At 53.1% G+C, this 18,877-nt stretch overlaps 1 protein-coding gene across 2 annotated transcripts in view; it reads left to right on the top strand.

Annotated features, from left to right (window-relative positions):
- Nucleotides 1-8,686: 8,686 nt before the first annotated feature.
- The window catches only part of POU2F2 (POU class 2 homeobox 2), a 74,601-nt gene continuing 64,410 nt past the window's right edge, over nt 8,687-18,877 (top strand). For both annotated transcript variants that reach the window (XM_017849822.1, XM_017849821.1), the window contains exon 1: nt 8,687-8,748. The gene's annotated coding sequence lies outside the window, so the exon portion shown is untranslated. The remainder of the gene's footprint in view (nt 8,749-18,877) is intronic.

Here is an 18,877-nt window from a genome sequence, read left to right as displayed (position 1 = left end):
TAGGAGTCAGGCTCTATCTTAGAAGCTGAGGAAACAGTGGTTTACAAGACAGACCTGGGCCTTGCTCTCTAAGAGCTCCAAGCCAACAGGACCGGGACTGATCAGACCTCAGTGTATAGTTAGTTATAAACAGAGATAGCATCTGGTACGGAGAGGATAAAGGGGCTACAGGAGGGCATCGTGGGAGCACGTGGTTTAGATTGGTGGGCTAGGTGTAACATCTCTGAGGAAGTGACATTTAAGCTTGACATCAGACACAACACACAGATTCTAAATGTGTACACATATCCCTCCTGAAACTCGCAGAGGCCACACAGGCATAAATAATGCAGCACTCAGATGCCCCTACCCTCATCCTTCTATGCTGCACCTTTCCCTCTAGAAAACTACTCTGGCATGTCCCTAGGTGGGAAATGGGATCCCTTCGCCTGGGGCCCAGATTCTGGGCTCTGGATGAGGTGCACAAAGCATTCTGGGGCAGTGCTGAGTAGGGAGCCCAGGAGGATTCACCAAGGAGGAGACGTGGAGAGGGTGATAAGGTTATGAGAAGAAGGAAGGCAGAAGATTCTCTAAATGGAGGTGCTTGCCTGGGCAAGGGCATGGACATGTGAACCAGCGTAGACTGTTCCCAACAATCACGTGAGGCCCAGGGTCACGGGACCTTCAGGAGGACTGAGAGGAGACGTCACATGACTGGGAAGGGCTGTGAGGCTTGGGATTTATTCTGGGCGAGCCACATAACCACAAAGGAGTTTTAAGAAGGGACTAGACAGGGTGTGTGAGCCAGGTACCAAGTCTGATCTCTCTGAGCCTCGTGTGGGGGCGGGACAGGATGGGTAGCCCCTGGAAGAAGGGATCCAGTGAGCAGGCCACCAGTCACAAGGACTTCTGCTCTACCTGTCCAGTCTGGGACCCCTGGTCAAGGCCTGGTGAGGGAGGTGGTACAGAACTACTTTCCCCTTGCTCCCAGCCTCATATCTTGGCCACTGCTACGACTTGTCCCCAAATGGAGATTTGCTAGGGAATGGGGGTCAGGAGCTATAGTTCCCCTTAATTTCTACTGGTGTTCTATTGATTTCTGAGCCTCCTGTGGCCAGGCCTGAGCTGCATGTCCGGTCACCTAGATGAGGCAGATCTTTCCATGTTCTAGAGGAGTCCTCAGTCTGGGGAGGTTGACCCTGACAAAGCCCTGTCAAGGGACTCTGAGGGCTTACTGAGGGCTTCTTGGGCTTGTTCTTGGAGAATGAATGGGTCAGAAGGCCCCATAGGTTATATGGGCAATGGGTGAGGATGGAGCCTGGTTTTGTGAGGATGAGACCATCCCTCACCTGCCACAGAGAAAGCCTGTCATTTCTCCCATCATGTTTAGAACATCTTTCTTGGCCTGCAAACCCTGCATGAGCTAGCGCCTGTCTGTCTATTCAACTTTTACTCCCTCACTCCTGGCTCTGGAAGCTTAAGCCATTCTGGCCTTCTTGCTGTTCCTTAAACCTTGTTCCTGACCCAGGGCCTTTGCACTTGCTGCTTCCTTTGCCAGGAAAGCTCTCAAAACCTACCTTTTCTGATAGGCCTTTCCTTTATGTTTAAAATAGCAGCTTTTTTTTTTTTTGGGTGGGGGGACAGAGTCTTGCTCTGTTGTCCAGGCTGGAGTACAGTGGTGTGATCTCAGCCCACTGCAACTTCTGCCTCCCAGGTTCAAGCAATTCTTGTGCCTCAGCCTCTTGAGTAGCTGGGACTACAGGTGCGCGCCAACACACCCACCTAAATTTTGTATTTTTGTAGAGCCGGGGTTTCACCATGTTGGCCAGGCTGGTCTCAAACTCCTGACTTCAGGTGATCTGCCTGCCTTGGCCTCCCAAAGTGCTGTGATTACAGGCATGAGCCACCACACCTGGCCAATAGCAGCATCTTATAAGCCACTTTCTCCCTGCTTTATTTTCCTTCTTAGCTCTTAAATATATTTTCTTGTCTATCATATCCCTTCCTCCACTAGAAGGTGGATTCCACAATGGCAGGGACTTTGTCTTGTTCGTAGTTGTATCTCTAGTGTGTAGCGCAGTGCCCGGAACACGATAAATGCTCGTTGGATGTTTTGTCAAATGAACTGAAGCCGGATCCCCTGTCACCTATTTGCCCAATATAATGGTGGAGGTAGACGTCTGCTGTGTCAGACAAGGGTGGCAGAGCTCACCTTCGGGGGCTGCACCTACCAGTGCTGGAGGGGTACATTGGCAACTGAGTCCACCTCCTACCTGAGCCTCAGAGCAGTCAGACTCCAAAACCATCATCATCCTGGGCCTGTATGCTCCCATCCTGCACCCTCATCTGCCTCACGACACTCCCCTCACTCCAACCAACTCCTCCTTACTCCCATTGTCAGATCTGCTCACCCCCCCCATGCATGCTGCTGCCCTTCCCCTCCTTCACCTCCAGCATACACTCTGATGGCCCCCGCCCCCAGACACAAAGGAGGGGAGACCACAGACTGTGGAGTCAGACACACCCGGCTTTGAGTCACATCACTCCTTTTAAGCCTCGAGTTGCCTTGCCGGCAAAATAAGGTTTTTGTCAGGATGAAGAGCAGTGGCACGTGTGATGATGACGCTAATAATAGCTGCTATTTATTGAGTACCTGCCAGGTGTTAGGCATTGTGCGAGGTGCTTTGAACTTTTTTTTGTTGTTCATTTTTAAAAATGGAGGAAAAAAAAAAAAAAAAAACTCTGAGCATGGAGTGTCCCCAGAGCATGAGACCTGGTGTCCGGTGCTGTGAATGACAAAAGTGAACATAGTCCATCTGCAGAGCTTACTATTCCAGTGTGTGCACACACATACCCAAAGTGTCACACAAGTCAGGTGATGGGGAGCTTGTGCTCCCGTACTCGATGCTTTTCTGCAGAAGCCCTAAGAGATAGTTTGGGGGCCATTGCAGCAGCAACTCTCAGAGATAAGGGGCCATCCCCAGCCATCCTTAATTCCCCTTTACCAACCCATTGGGAGCTTTCATTGTTCATATCTGGATTGCAGGGCCCAGCATGGGATCTGGCCTAGAATTGGCCTCAGGAAGTGCTTACTGAATGAATGAATGAATGAACAAAGGAATATTTTTAGCTGAGTATCTTCATTGCATTTGTTCATTTGCTCAGGTTACCAAGACATACCTTCTCCCTTCCCTACCCACCACCTTCACTTACTACCCACAGCATTTGTGGCTGCTGACGGTAATACTGTTAATTTCTCCCACTCATTGACCCTTTTTTGTGTGTCAGGCCTTTTGCTAAGTTCCCTATAAGCATGGGCTTGTTGGCTTCTCACACCAGCAAAATGAGGCAGCTGTTATTATTATCTTCATGCTATGTTTGAGCAAACTGAGGCTCAGAGAGGTGAAGTGACTTTTGCCCAGGGCCACACAGCGAGGAAGCAGCCAACCCCGTGTTTACCCACTGTGCTCTTCTGCCCCACAGAAGCACACATTATCTCAGGAGTCTGCATGCACACTTGTTCTTGCAGTTGTCCCTCTCCCAGTAGTTGGATGGCACTACCCAGATCCAGGAGCCCAGAGCCCCAGCTTCTGGTCCCAGCTGTGTCATAACCAGTTGAGTAGCTCTGGGAAAATCCCTTCCCTCCTTCTGGGTCTTCATTTTCCCTCCAGCAGTTCCTCCTGTCTGTAAGCCCTCAGCCAGTTTCCTGAAGAGGGGACGGGGACTGTATTTGGCTTGGTGCTACCCCGCCCACTCTATTGAGAGCAGAAGTCAGAGGAGCCAGCTCTTCTCCGTTCAGCAGACTTCAAATTCATTCACATTCTTGAGGGCACTGAACTCTGCTGGGTTTGGACATAAGGGAGGACATAAGACAAGCCTGGCTAGGAAAGGGAGAGGGGAGCGGAGAAACAGCACTAGTGGTGCCTCCACTGAGCACCCGGCCATAGTCTACCAATTACAGACAAATGATGTGAACGATGTGAACGAACGATGTGAACGATGTTCATTGTAGAAATAACAGAAAACACAGAAATTCAATGAGATGAGAAGAAAATGACCGTGATAATCCAGTTCAACGAACAACAGAAAGGACATTACCTTTTGCTGTCTGTCTCTTTTTTTTTTTTTTTTTTTTAGATAGCCTGTCACCCAGGCTGGAGTGCAGTGGAGAGATCTCGGCTTACTGCAGCCTCTACCTCTGAGATTTAAGCGATCCTCCCACCTCAGCCTCGCGAGTAGCTGAGACTATAGGTATGTGCCACCACACCCAGCTAATTTTTGTATTTTTTGTAGAGATGGAGTCTTGCTATGCTGCCCAGGCTGGTCTTGGACTCCTGGGCTCAAGGGATCTGCCCACCTTGGCCTCCTAAAGTGCTGGGATTACAGACGTGAACCATTGCACCCTGTCTGTCCTAGATAGCTTTTTTTCTTTTTTTCCCCCAAAGGGGATTATGCCTATGACTTTACCCAAATAATTTATTAAAATTTAGATACCTGGTACCTAAACTCAGAATTTTTTTTTTTTTTTGAGACAGAGTCTCACACTGTCACCCAAGCTGAAATGCAATGGCATGATCTCAGCTCTCACTGCAACCTCTGCCTCCCAGGTTCAAGCGATTCTCCTGCCTCAGCCTCCTGAGTAGCAGGGATTACAGGTGTCTGCCACCATGTCTAGCTATTTTTTTATATCTTTAGTAGAGACGGGGTTTCGAACTCCTGACCTCAGGTGATCCGCCTGCCTTGGCCTCCCACAGTGTTGGGATTACAGGCATGAGCCACTGTGCCTGGCCTTTTTTTTTTTTTTTTTTTTTTGAGACAGAGTGTCACTCTGTCACCCAGGCTGGAGTGCAGTGGTGCCATCTCAGCTCACTGCAACCTCCACCTCCTGGGTTCAAGAGATTCTCCTGCCTTAACCTCCTGAGTAGCTGGGATTACAGGCGCCTGCCACCACACCTGGCTAATTTTTGTATTTTTGGTAGAGATGGGTTTCACCATGTTGGCCAGACCGGTCCAAACTCAGAATTCTGATTTCTGTTCCAAATTTATTTATTTTTGGTGAGGGGAACCATCTGTATGTGTATTTTATAAAAACGGGATGATATGCTACCTACTTGCTTGTAACTTGCCTTTTCCTCTTCCTAACAACAGATTATGAACACGGTTTCCTTGTCAGTGATTTTATTTCATGGTGTGAGCTGAGAGGAGTGTAAAAAAAATTTATTTCAAACATGTTTACAACAACTCTGCAGTCCTTCTTTGTATGGCCACTATACCATCATTTATTGTACCAGTCCCCACTCATAGGATATGTAGGTTGGTTTTATAATTATCCCCAGTTAACAGATGAAGACATTGAGGCTCAAATGTGAAGCCTCTCACATGTGTGAAAAGCTAAGGCACAGTCAGAGGGGAGCTGGGGACCACTTGGGTGCCAGCAACAGTCCCTGGCCTCCCTCAGGGAGGGTCTGAGGGACCCTGAGAGGAGAGAGAAGCCTGGGTAGAGGAAGCCCCCAAGATATAAGACAAGTGACGTGTCAGAGGGGAGGTGGGGGCCCTTGAGGAGGAGATCACCCTCTTCCAGGCCCCAGAACCAGGCACGATGCTGGCCTCAGTCCTGCCCACTCAGGCTTCCCTCATCCCTTCCTCTGCCCCCCTCCTTGAGCCCAATCACCGCCTGTTCCATCCTTGCCAGCTTATCAATAGGTTAAGTGGTCAGGTCAGCGATATTGACCATTTGATTAGGACCTTGTCAGATCAATCCCTGGCTCATCTTGTGGGCCTCCTCCCCTGCCCACACACTCCCTACTGTTCTTCTGCTCCAGGGAGCAGGTGGCCACAGAAGCCTCTGCTCTCCCAACACAGCCCCCCAGAACTGGGAGCCCCATGGCCCTTTGTGGGCCATTCCTGGTCCTCTGTTTAGGTGCCCAGTTCCCATACCTTCTCCTTGCATCCACCTCTCTTGCTCAGAGTCATTAGATCTTGTTTGCTGTATGTCCCCTGCCCCTCGGAGTCCAATCAGATAGAGCTGTCCCCACTTGGCTGTGTGACCTTGAGCAAGTGACTTTACCTCTCTGAGCCTCCATTTTCCACAGCAGTGTCATGGGATGACACTCACCGAACAAATATGAGATGCCGAGAGAGCACACCTGCAGAGCAGTGACCCACCCTTGGTGCATGACCAGCACTCAGGAAATGCCAGTACCGATGTGTCTGTGAGTGCCAGTGTTTCCATCTGTCCAATGGGGTTGTATATGAGCATTCTGTGTCTGTGGGGGCAAGTGGCATCATCATTCTTAGGCCTGTCCCAAGCCCTAGCTTGGGACCATTCCCTGTGCTGGGCAATGCTTCAGACCCCCAAAGGAGCCAGGCCCTGCCCTGCCCTCAGGGAGCTCACAGTCTGCCACGTATGTGGCAAACTGACCCCAGGACACAGCAAACCATTATGTATACCAGCTGAGAGGAGACTTGGGCCAGGACCAAACCCTGAGCTTGCTTTCCCTCTATGAACACTGGAATCTACCCTTTATGTGGCACAGCTGCAGGAAATGTAAGCTTTGGAGTCAGAGACATCAGGTTCAAATTCTGACTCCCCCTCTTCCTGTGCCTGGTAACTGTGGGCCAGCTGCTGCCCCTCTCTGTTCCTCAGAGTCCCCATCTGTACAATGGGAGAAGACATCTTCTAAATAGCTCCCAGTCTTAAGGCACTGCTGGGAATACAGCTCCCAGATCCCACGGACTGTCTCTCTACTTGGAGGTGTAGTGTGCTTGGGAGAGGGGTCCTCTCCCCTCTGTCAGAGGGCATACTGGGGTTTGGGAACCCGGGAGATGGGATGAGAGTTGGAAGCAGATATGCCAGGGATGGTGCTGCCTATGAGCCCCACAGCCCCAGGTAGCAGAGGGCAAGGAGACTGAAGTGTGGGCCCTGCTGGAGGAAAGCCCAAGGTGGGGGCACTGCCTGGGGGAAGACCCCAGCCCTAAGGCGCTGTCTGACTCTTGCCCCCCCTGAGGCCTGGGGATTCCCTCACCCGCCCCACCCACCATCACTTACACCAATATTGACGGTTAATGCCGTGTCGCCACCGTGTTCAACACTCAGCGCGGCTAATTGTTTTGACTGGGAATCGGCAAGGCGATTAAACGCCATCGATTTTGCCCTGCGCGCTGCATCGATTTTTAAATTTCCTATTGATCCCGGCCCTAAATCTCCTTAACCAAGACCTCACCGTGGAGATGACAGCCGCTGATTAGCTCCAGGGCGGGGGCTGGGGGGAAGCAGCCCCTGGGCGGGGAGCAACCCCAGCTCCTTCCTCCCTCCAGGGCCCAGGGGTTCTGGTCCCCTTCTGCCCCTGAAGATGAAGGCCCGGGGAGAGACAGGACAGATGGAAGAGGAAGTGGGGAGACCCTTGGCCCTTTTTACTCCCCTTTTGCTTCTTGTTTGGGCTTTTCTCTGGTCTCTCTGCCCCAGCTTCTTTCATTCCTCGCTGTCTATGTCTCCCCATCTCTTCTCTTTCTCTCTCCTCCTCCTTCTCAGTCCATCTTTTTCTCTGTCCTCCTCCTCCTCTTGAACTCTGGTGCCTCCCTTAATTCCTCACTCCTCCTTCCTGCAGGGCTGTGGAGAGGCTCAGCAAACCCTCTTTGGGGATGGGCCTCCTGACCTCTTGCCTACCTCTCTGTTCTCTCTATCTTGTACACAGGAGGTAGAAGGACCTTTCTAAAGGCAAACTGGATTGTATCCCTCTCCCTCTCACTCTCCAACGAAGTCCTGGCTGCTTGGACCAGGCACCTGAGGCCCTGCAGGGAGCAGCCCCTGCAATCTAGAAGCCTTGTCCGTCCCCAGTTCTCTTACTGAACCCTGGACAGGCAAAGTCCTGGCATTCTCGTTCCTTGCACTTGGTTCTTTCTCTGACTAAAATTTGTCTTCCAGGTTTGGCTTGGGTGTTGTTTCCTCCCTAAGTCTTCTGTGATCTCACCCAGGATGCCCACAGCACCCTCTGCTTATCCCAGCGTGTTGGCATTGGCTCTTCCTTCTGTCTCCTCAACTTGCCTGTGAGCCCCGTAATAGAACAGAGACCTTGTCTAATTCATCTCTGTCCCCTGCCACACTTGATTCAGAGCCAGAGAAGCCTCGATATTTGTTGATGAACTAAATGCACAAATGAATGGACAAATGTACAAGTCAGAAATATCATTATGACTTTTATTTTTCATCTCCCCGCAGCACAGAGGAACTTAATAATGAGCAACCCTTTCAAATTTCTTTCTCATTTTATCCTCCTAGCAGTCCTTTGAGATACACAGTTTAATCAATTAATTCCTCCATCTACCCACCCATTCACTCTGTCATCCGTTATGCACTAATTGAGCATCTCAAATTTGCCAGGCCCTCTGCCAAACACAAAAGCTACAAGACACAGTCCCTGCACTTTAAGAAGCTTCCAGTCTGATGGGAAAAACGATGTTCCACAGTGGCAGGTACCAGTATGCCCATCTATGAGATGGGGATACTGAGACTCAGATGCCAGAAGTGACCACTGAAGGCAACAAGTGGCTCACTGGACCTGAGTCCCAGGCACCTGACTCCACAGTTCACCAACTGCAGCTCCTGATGATGTGACAGGAGGAGGGTTCCTCCATTGGAGGAATGAGGAATCCTGCATGAGGAGAGACGAATTCTCCAGGATGTTGACTGCATTCTCCTCTCTCTCCAGGTTCTCGACTGGACCGGGTTGGTGGCCTGAATGTATTAGCTTCGCTGCGTCTGCCCAAGAGGTAAGGACCACGGCCTCAGAGTTTTGCTTATTGATGCACCTTCTGTTTTCTCACAGAAGTCTCTGCTTTCCCATCCTCGTCTCTGGACTCACCCTGGGTGTGTTGCTGCCCTTCTCCACTCTGCCCACCCAGAGGTTAGAATGTGACTGCTTTGTTTTCACCTTCCATGCATCCTGTGGCTTTCAGGCCAAACCAGTGGTTCTTGGTGTTGGTGACTGTGGGTGTTTCTGCTGATGAGTGTTAGGGCCCAGTAGGAGAGAGATAGGGGTAACTCGGTGGCTCAGATCACAGCTTTGGGGTCAAGCACACCTATGTTCGAATCTCTTTTCCTGACTTCGCGGGACTTGGGAAAGTTGGAGCCTCCATTTCCTTATCTGTAAGTAGGAATACTAATAGAACCCACCTTAAGTGCCATCCTGAGAGCAAAAGGAGATAGAGGAAGAAGAACAGGTGGCTGAGTGATCCTGGGCATGGCTCAGTTTCCCCATATGTCAAAGGAAGGTAATTAATAGCATTTACCACATGGAGGTGGCGTGAAGATGAAAGTACTTATTCCTTGGAATCGTGTAGCTGGAGAAGTGGGAGCTCAAAATATGGCTGGAAGCATTCCCCTGAACAAAGAAGGTTTTATGAAGCCCCTCCCTGAAGCCTACTGAGACTCGCAGGTAGAAGCCGTAGTTCTCCTGCTGCTCACCTCTGTGGGAAGCAGGAGCTCTGGCCATTTGCCCTGGTGTTTACTCCAGCTGGCTTGGTGAGGTCTTGGCAATGAGCATGTAGGGAGGAGGGTGGACAGGTCTTTTGTGGGGGACAGCCCTCTTCTGCCACCCCTGTTCCCACCAGAGAAGCTTAACCCACAGGTCTCAGGACCCTGGGGAGGCCTCTGGGTGCCCTTGAAGGACTCCTACCCAGGAGTCTTCTGCTGTACCAGGAATCACAGACTTATTTTAAGAAGCAGATGGAAGCTGTAGCCCAGGGTTTGCAACCCAGTATTGTAGGGACTGTGATGGACTGAAAATGCATGAGGTGGGGATTGCTTTTAGCTCCTCTGACTGTTCTCATGCACAGATGCAACCTTGACTTGCCAGGGTTTCTGATTTTTCAAAAGAAGCCAGAATCCCAGACTTGTGTGTGAAGTCTTCCAATCTTTAAATGTTGGCAACTAATGCAAAACTTCCAAAATCTCCTTGTGGTCCAAACCACATGTTTCAGGCAACCTTTGGCCCATAGATACCTAGTTTCGCAACAGTATAGTGCTTCTCCCAGGAAAACACATCCCTACATTTACCCAGTTGTGCTATACTTTGGGATGATCACAGACCCCCTGAAGCTCATTCATGGACCCCTGTTATCGCTGAGAGTATTCGTTCCAGGATGTGTCATTTCTCTAGTGTGTTTTCTCCAGGGAACTGAAGTTGCGGCTTTTCCAGGAATCCTCACATCCTTGAAAAGAGAGTCAAGGAGTTTCCAGGTTGCAGAATTAGTTTGGGAGCTAGAGACTGGCTTTGAGGAATGTCTGAAAGTTAGGCTGAGGCCGGGCGCGGTGGCTCAAGCCTGTAATCCCAGCACTTTGGGAGGCCGAAACGGGCGGATCATGAGGTCAGGAGATCGAGACCATCCTGGCTAACACGGTGAAACCCCGTCTCTACTAAAAATACAAAAAACTAGCCGGGCGACGAGGCGGGCGCCTGTAGTCCCAGCTACTCGGGAGGCTGAGCCAGGAGAATGGCGTGAACCCGGGAGGCGGAGCTTGCAGTGAGCTGAGATCCGGCCACTGCACTCCAGCCTGGGCGACAGAGCGAGACTCCGTCTCAAAAAAAAAAAAAAAAAAAGAAAGTTAGGCTGAAGTAACAGAGGGGTTTAATTATGTTTCCGGTTGGTAAAGGTTACAGTTAGGTCTATGATTTCAGTTATTTGTCTTCAAATAGATGTTCATTAAATATCCATGATTTCACGGACATATGGGTGACTGATTTGGTAACAACAGGGCTGGTACATTCCAGTGAGGAAACTGATATTTATTAGGGGCGACCTTTGTGCGAGGGCCTGTTCTGGGCACTTTGCTTTTAATCCTCACTGCAACCCTGTGAAGTGGGCGTTGGCACCTGTTACAAGAGAAAGAAACTGAGGCACAGAGCGTGAAGGCAGCTTGCCTAAGGCCACCCAACATGTAAGCAGTAGAGTCAGAATTTGAACGTGGGTTTGCCTGACCTTAAAGCTCTCATTCTTTTACCTCACCAAAACCCACCCTAGTTTTTGGTATCTCCACAGTGCAGCAAATTTTTGCGCTTTGGGAGTGAATTTGATTTCGGAGACCACCTGAAGTCTGACTTAGCAGCAGCTCTGATGAATTTAGCAATGATAATACTGGGGCCACTTGTTGGTCTTTCAATAGAAACTGGAGACAATTATACACTAGAGAGACGCTTTGCTGATGGAGTTTGTAAACTGGCCTTGAAGGCTGTTGCCAAAATATCAGATGGTTCAAGAAAAAGCTCAGCCTCCTGAGGAGACATCTTTGAAGGAAGCCATACTCTTTTAGGTGTATAGTTTTGTTACGAAACAACAACTACAATAAACATCGCCCCCACCTGCTCTGTCTTTCCTTTATAACCACACTTGGAAGGTGAGTGATGCCCCAAACATGTCTGGAGGCCCTCAATGCTCTGTGTGGGAGCTGGAGCCCCAGGATGAGCGAGAGATCCCCTCCCAGCCCTGGGGTCCTGGCTGCCTCTGCTGCCCACACTCCCATGTGACTCCCTCTCCTCCTCTCCCTTCTGGCCCTTCCTCCAAATCTCTTCCCACCCATGCCAGGGCCTTCTCTCCACTCTGGGTTGACTTCACTTCTCTACCTCCTCAGCTCTCCATCTAAGGCTCCTCAACTCTGAGGGCCTTTCCTGACCCCTGGGCTGGATGACGCCTCCTTTTCCCTCCTGAGCACTATCACCATATCTGATTATATTCTGTATGTTTAATGTCTGCCCCCAGAAGCCACTGGGCGAGGGAACCTCTCTGTCTAACATGTCTGTCTATGCTCAGTCCCTGGCACAGTGTAAGTGCTCAGCAAGGGTGAGTTGAATGAATAAATAAGTGAGCAAACAGACACATCAACACAGATCCATCCATTTATTTCTTCAACCAACATTTTCTGGGATTCTTTGTGTACTAGGCCTCGTGCCACCATCTGGAGATGCAGAGAGGCGGGAGACCCATGTGGCCTTTGAGGGGCTTTCAGGCTGGTGGGGCTCAGGCACAGACACCACCAACCTGAACCAGGGGACTGCAGGATGCTGGGTTAGGGGAGAGAGGGATAGACTGGTCGGCCTAGGGGGTCCTCAGGAAGTCTTTGGGGGTAAGGAGAGAACTCCTGAAAGGTAAGGAGAAGCCGAGGGCTAAGTTATGTTTCGGATGGATGGGAAGGGGTGTGGACTGACTGGGTTCCTACTCACTACTGGGGACTGTGGATGCTGACCTGGCCTCAGAGTCCTCACAGCCAGCTACAGTCCCCTGGGCATCTGGTGCCCTCCAAGTGCCAGGGCAGGAGCAGGGCTATGGTACCACTTTGTCTCTCCTTCCCTTCTGTCCTTCCATCCTTCCATAAAAAGACACAACGGCCTTCAATGTGGAGTGGTCCCAGGGCCACAGAGGTAACTCAGACACAAGCAGCAGGGATGTGCCCAGGGTGTTGGCACACACCAAGGGGAGTCCTGAATGCCTCGGAAGCAGAAGCTTCGCTCTAGGTGAGCGGCTTTCATCCTGGGCTGCTGAGGTGACGTGGAAGGAACAGAACTCAGGGCTGCATGAGGAGGATGTTTAGCCGAACATGAGGACATTCTCCCACGGCCAAGAGTGTAGGTGTGGCGGGGGGCTGCCCTGGGATCGGAGGCGCAGGCCTTAAGGGCAGTTCAGGTTCGGCAGACAAGCCGGAGAAGCCAGGGGGTGGCGTCAGGGACTTGTCCACATGCCCCAGGCCCAGTCTGGCTCCTTCTGAATTGCACCTCTGGGAGCTTTGGCTAGGGGAATAGGGTGTGTGCTGTTCCAGATGCGGCTTGAAGGATGACTGGACTGGGACAGAGCTTCAGTGTAGAGGCAGCTCTGGGATGCTGATGGGCTGTGACTGTCGGGTGGGACCCATAGGGTGGTCTGTAAATGGCAGCTGTGTGATCTGGGTAGTGGGTAGGGGCACTACTCGCTGGATGTGGAGTCCAGATGTGAGGGTCTGTTTACCTCTCTGGGGTGCTGGGAGGTGGCAAGAGATTGCTTGATCCTTTTGGCTGCCTGTGCTCTGTCACTGGGTGGGTGGAGACAGCTGTGGACTGGGAATATTTGTCAGCCGTGGGGTGGGGATTATAGATGTGTAGGAGGTAAAAATGGCTTGCATCTCTGAGCTAGTTCGGGGACCAGTGGGTCCCTGGAATCCCTGACAGTCCCACAGCAAATGAAGGTCAAGTAGCCACCATCCTAGTAAGCATGGAGCCCCAGGTGCCAAGAGCAGGCACTTGGCTCTGACTTCAAATAGAGAGACATTCCTCAGGGCTCTTCGAAGCACTGGTGAGGGCTGGTGGGCAGAGAGAAGGCCTCAGAGAACAGCCCTGGATGTTTTCAGCTGCGCTTGTTAGAAATCTTGATGCGTGCCCCACCCCCACCCTGTGGTTGTTGGGCTCACGCTGCCCTACCGGGCCTCTGCTCCTGGCTTTCCTTCCTTTCCTCTTCCTCTCCCTTTGGCTCCAGCCCCAGCATCATCTTTCTTCTTTTTCTTGGTCTTCATTATGTGTCTTGGCCTCTCCATTCCTCCCTGGTCACCTCCTTTTTCTCTGAGCTAGATCTCTATGTTGAGTGTTGCCTGTGGGCTGAGTCTTAGCTTTTGTCTCCAGAGAGAGCCACACTGAGATCTGGAGATTGGGGAGATCCAGAGATCGGGCCTGGTATGGGTGCGAGGCAGGGGAGGAAAAAAGGTGATTGAGGGAAAAACAAGAAAGGAAGTATTTACCCACTCCTGGCACTCCAGGATAGCTTGAGGTCCTTTACACAGTGATCTACCTTTGCGTTTCTCAAACTCTCAAGCAGTCCTCCTGCCCCAGCCTCCCATGTAGCTGGGACTACAGGCTAGGACCACTGTGCCCAACCTTGCTTTTCTTGGGGATGAGGTGGATAGGAGGGCCAGAGGGATTGTCTAAGAAAGGGGAATCCAGAATACACCAGATGGGAGTGAAGGGAGAGGGAGACCCAGAGAGCAAGCACAGAGAGAAACACAGAGAGGGGAACGGAGCAATGGAGAGGAGCAAAGAGGAAGAGGGAACAGCAGAAAAGTCAGAGGCAGGAAAGCAGAGTGAGGGACTCAGAGACAGAAAGGAACAGAGAGAAAGAGAGGGAGCGTGCTTGCGAGCTGAGTGCGTGAGAGTGCATCAGAGAATGATGAAGGCGGTTGGGATGAAGGCAGGGGACAATGAGAAAGAAAAAACAGTTTGGGGCAGCTGCAGCTGAGGCAGGTGGGCAGGACTGTGGGGCAGGAAGGAAGGACCTCACACCTGGCCCCTACCCCCCAGGCTGGCCATGCCTGGCAGAGTACGAGGAAATTGGCCAAGGCTCTGGTGTGTGTGGACTGTGTGTGGAGGGTGAGGTGGTGGTGTGTGGTAAGGAGGAATGTACTGCTCTCTCTGCCCCTGTGATCAGGTCCCAGTTGGCTCTGGCTGGTCCCTGAAGCTACCTGAGATCATCCCTGTCTATTCATCCTGTCCCCTCCCCACCCTGGCTCACAGGGACTCAGAGGAACATGGAAAAGGCTTGAGCATCCCTGACTTCTGGCCTGGGGAATGGGGAGAAAGGTGTGTGTGTGTGTGTGTGTGTGTGTGTGTGTGAGAGAGAGAGAGAGAGAGAGAGAGAGAGAGGTCACTTTGGACATGGTCCCCTTTCAGCTTCTCTCTAGCTTTGCCATCTCAGAGTCTCTAGTGCGTTACCAACTCCCCTCCACCACTATCTGGCGTCTGCCTTTTATCTCTCTGGTCTCCTTTCTGTCTCTCACTCTCACTCAGCCTTTCTGTTCCTCTCTGTGCATTGCCCCCTTTCTAGTTCTCCCTGCCTCTGGCCCCCGTTCTCCCTTTATCTGCGTCTTCTCTCTGTGTGGCTCCATCACTGGGTTTTCCGCTCTGTTGTGTGCTTTTTCTCTGTTTCTCTCTCTGTCTCTCCAGTCTCTGTCTCTGTGTCTCTCTGTCGTGCTCTCTGCCTTTGCCCTTTCTCTGCTCTTTTTCTCTGCCTTTGCCTCCTGGTTTTAGTGTCTGTGTCCCTTCTAGTCTCTTTCATCTTCTGTCTCTGCTTCTCTGTGCGTCTCTCTGTGTGTCCCTCTGTCTCTCACTCTGCCATTCTCTTTCTCTTGTCGTCTCTCGGGGTCTCTGGCTGTCCATCCCTGCCTCTGTGTGTGTCTCTCTCGCTCCCCCTCCCTGCCCCCCCTTTTTTTCCTGTTTCTAACACCCACACTCACATCCTACCTCTGGAGTAATTGCTTTTGTCTGGGTTGGACTGGACTTGTGGTGGGGGGAGGGCGGGGGGGAGCGGGTGGCGCTGGGGGTTTGGAGGGACGGAGTCGCTTGGTGAGTCCTGGAGGTCGGCATGCCCACCAAAGCTAAGGTGTTGAGGAGCAGAGCTAGCAGCCTGCCACACGGTGGGGGGGGTGGGGGCCTGGGACCGATCCTAGGCAGGTCTTGAGGTCATCTGCAGAAGGTAAAGAAGGTCACGGCAGGCCCTGACAGTTGGATGTTCGCAGAGAGAGTTAAAACACGGCTAGCCCAGTTGTCTCCGTCAAGCCCTCTGCTGCCTTGCCACCGCTCCGCGCCACCAGAGACTCAGAGCTTGTAGCCTCTAACACACACACACCCTGCCATGTACCACGCGAGCTCACCATGACACGACGACAGGGCACACACCGAGAGCTCCAGCCCCACTTCTCTGGAAACACACTTGGACCCATCGGGCACATAGGACACACAACATCACATAGACACACAGAGAAGACCACATGGACTCTCCGACAGCTCAGAGGAGGCAATGGCTTCCGCTACCACACAGAGACCACCGCGCAGGATCCCTAGCACCATGCAGCGGTCCCACAGCCCAGGCACGGGTCCACACAGGGACCCAGTGGAGCTTCACGCAGTGAGCGCATTCGGTGCTCAGACAGCACCTGGCAGGGCAACACGGCACCCAACACACGGGCTCCACGAAGCACAGTGGAGACACACAGCTGACCCCATTAACGTGGGACAGAGGAGACCATCCGGCTGCTCCTCGAGGGATACCAATCCCCAAGGGGTACCAGGGACAGAAGACTGATAGGCATACCAGGGTCAGGGAAACATCCAGGAGTGGCCATTGACCGACAGCCACCCAGTGCTGACGTGGGACACATCGAGAACTCCTCCATGATTCGGTCACAACAGCAGTCGACATGGACCTTCGCGATGGGGCGTGAGAAGCCGACGCGGCCAGGTGATGTCGCCTGTGTGACTCAGGGGCCAAGACGCTCAGGTATGTGCAGTCCCAGAGTCCCCCAGCAGAGCCTGAGGACACATGCACACCCTGCGTCCATGACAGCTCGCACACCACAGACCTCTCACTGGAACCTCCTGTCCAAAGCCACACAAGCCTCCCACCCCCACCACACATGTGCAGGCCAGACCCTGGAGTGAGGCCAAGGCAGCTTCTACCCACAGGGACCCAAAGGCAGGGCAGCCGGCAGCTCTGGGGGTGGGCGCAGGCTGGCCTGAGGGGTCGCCCCACTGTTCTTTGCGTCCATTCACCGTAGCCTACTCCAGTACCCCCCAGACTTTCCCCTGCCTCATGGGCTCAGGACAGTGTCTCTCTGGACCCGCAGGTGCCCCCTGCCCACCTCCCAGAGCTCTGTCCGTCACACACCTTCAAAGGGCCCTATCTACCTGAGCTGCTCCCAATTGAGGGGATGCCTGCTTTCTCCCAGGGGGCTTGTCCCTCAATTTATCCCAGCCCCCTTACCTGAAACTGTGGCCCCCATCCCCATCTGCTTCCTTGCCCACTCCCATACTCACCCCCTCTCCCGGCTGTCCAAGCTCTCAGCCTCCCTAAGCTCTCCTGCTGTAGGGGAGTGGTGGGGGGTGCCTGGCCCCTCAGAGGCCTGGGTAAGGGGTACATGATGGTGGGGGACCTGGGTGCGGCTCCAGGAAAAGGAAGCAAGGCAAGCAAGGGAGAGAGAGAGAGGCAGAGGCAGGCAGCCAGCCAGCCGGCTTTATATCCCTGCCGTATTGATCCACCATGTCACAGCCCCGGTCGATAGCCAGCCGAGAAAGAGAGAGGGAGAGAAGGGAGGGGAGGTTTGGGGGAGGGCAGCCGGGACCCCTATAGTCCTTGGCCCATCTGGGGCCTTCTTGGCAGGCTGTGGGGGCATGTGTGAGCCCATCCCACCCCCTCCAAAAGAGGCCCGCCTTATCCTCCCCCTCTTCCTCTTGGCTGCGGCCCTCTCCCTGAGAGCCACCTCAGCCTTCATAGGAGAATTTAAGCACAGAAGATCTGCCTGTTTCCTTCTGTCTCTTTGGAGGCTTCTTATCCCTTTGGGCATGGGGGCTCACAGCTCTTCATTGCCTCAGCTACCCTTTGCACCCCACAGTTGGGCTGGGTGGATGGGAGGCCCTGACGCAGTGTTATGGGTGGATTGTGCCCAACCAGAGTGTGAATCCTCCTCCTTCACTGTGGCCATGGGCCACATTTTCCCAAAGGGGAAAACTGAAGGCCTCTTCCCCAGCCACCGCGAGCCAGGTTCTCAGGAGCACCCTGTCTATGTTGGTTTCCCACCCTTTCCGACGGACGTTAAGTTTCTTCCCACAGCTGTGCCAGGCCAGTGCTCGAGGTCACATTTAGACATTTTTTCTGGCTTCCTCCCCTGCCCACTGGCTTAAGAGAGGAGAACGCTTAGCTGCACTTTTTCCTCAGCCTCCTCTTCCCTCTCCATAGAACCTTCTACCATCTGCCACCACCAAACCTCCCCTGACCTGGGTGGGGAACGACAGGAAAGGAAGATGTCTTCCCTTAGTAGGAAGAGAAGTGAGGGGCGAGACTCTGGGACAGCGCTGAGAACCCTGGGCCTGGGCTGTCTCTCCTCTCTGGGCCTCAGTTTCCCCCCACCCCCATCCGACCCTGCCCAAGCTGGAAGGTCTGTATGGCTCTGAGATCCGTAGGGATTGGTGCAGATGGGAGGCAGGGCCATCCAGAGGGTGAGAGCAGAGCCAGAGGGGTGCCTGTTGCCCCTCCCTCAGCCAGGACTGCCCGGGTCCCAGGTGCGTCCCCCCAGCCCCCAGCTCCCCAGGGCTCCAGTTCTTTGTCTGTCCAGATCCTCCTCTCCTCCCAGCCCAGCCTCCGAGAGGTTGAGGAATCACCTTAGCCTTGACCCGAGGGGGAGGGCAGAGGAGGGGCAGGCGGCCCCCACCCCCACCTTCTGCCCATGGCCATCCCCACAGCCCCTCTCCTCCCCGCTTCCCTGAGTACCAGGCCATCCTGCCAGCATCAGGCCGATGCTCCCTTTGTTAGGAAGGGGGAGGGGAAAGAGACAAGCTGAGGGGACGTGGCCTGACCCCGACCTCTCCCCTCCCTCCTCCCATCTGGGTCCCCAGGGGCTCAGAGCCCCCTTGACGGACAGTTCTGACCATCAGCCAAATGGCTCCAGGACTGAGCAGGGGGCCAGGTAGGGGGGAGGGGAGGAAGGCCTGGCCAGGGCCCTCAGCCCACCACGGATATGTGTGTGTGGGTGCTCTGAGGTTGGAAGGAGGCCCCTAGGAGGGGTGGCAAGGGGGAGATGGGCACCCACAGAGGACAGGCTCTAGGAGGAACCTGTTTGGATTAGGGGATACAGAAGCAAAGTGGGACTCATCCCAGAGCCAGCAGTTCTGGGCACCCTGTGGATAGGGGCCTGGCCCAGGCAGATGCCCCCACCCCGCCCCCACCCGGCCTGCGGCATTGGGAGTGCAGCGAGTTTTAAAAAAATTAAAAAAAAACAAAAAAAAACAGGAGCAGGAGAAGCTGGGGGAAAAAATATATAAGAAAAAATATAATAAGAACTAAGCGGTGGCTGCAGGAGAGAGAAAGGGCAGGAGGCAGGGAGGGGATGCAGGGG

This window comes from Rhinopithecus bieti, unplaced genomic scaffold, assembly GCF_001698545.2.
Source record: "Rhinopithecus bieti isolate Rb0 unplaced genomic scaffold, ASM169854v2 scaffold_33065, whole genome shotgun sequence".
Lineage (NCBI taxonomy): Eukaryota > Metazoa > Chordata > Mammalia > Primates > Cercopithecidae > Rhinopithecus > Rhinopithecus bieti.
The sequence above is the reverse complement of the archived record's forward strand: the minus strand, read 5'-3'. Positions and strand labels throughout refer to the sequence as shown.